Source organism: Marmota flaviventris, chromosome 4 (assembly GCF_047511675.1).
Source record: "Marmota flaviventris isolate mMarFla1 chromosome 4, mMarFla1.hap1, whole genome shotgun sequence".
NCBI classification, from domain to species: domain Eukaryota; kingdom Metazoa; phylum Chordata; class Mammalia; order Rodentia; family Sciuridae; genus Marmota; species Marmota flaviventris.
The window spans coordinates 116,647,011-116,647,626 of record NC_092501.1 but is presented as its reverse complement, the minus strand read 5'-3'; positions in this window follow the sequence as shown (position 1 = coordinate 116,647,626).

Genomic DNA, 616 nt, shown 5'->3' with positions numbered 1-616 from the left:
CCCTATATTTATAACTGTTAATTATGATTATTAACATTAATTTATTATCAGCATCTACAGAATGATATTTTCAAGCACTTTTAGGATATCTAACAATGTTTGCAGCACACAGTGTAATCTCTGATTGGTGATCCACCTCTTATCTCCTACTTCTTTATTATAGCTCAATGTGTTAAGCTATCAGGAAAGCTTCTAATCTGCTGTCAGGTGCAACAAACCAGACAACCAATCTTGTTAAATCAATAAACTTAACTATGCATACAGTTCTGAGTCAGTAGTTCCTTGCTTGAGGGAGGTCAATTAAAGTGAAGTGAACTTTAGGACAAGTGCTTGATAAGCCAAGAGGCAAATTCTGTTTTCTGACACATTTGTGATTATCATCCAAATCAGATGCCAATCAAAAGATGTCACAGATGTTGAGTGATAACAAAGGAGGAAGATAAATTTTTGTAAAGTACATCTCTATTATACTTAAAAAATATTTTCAGTTTTTGTTCTGATTTTTTCTTTTGGGGAGATAAAGGTGGTGACGTTTATTTTAAACAAGTAGAATAACAATTCATAAGAGGAAAGGAAGAAGCAGAATAAAATCATTTAAATAAGAACTAGGCCACAA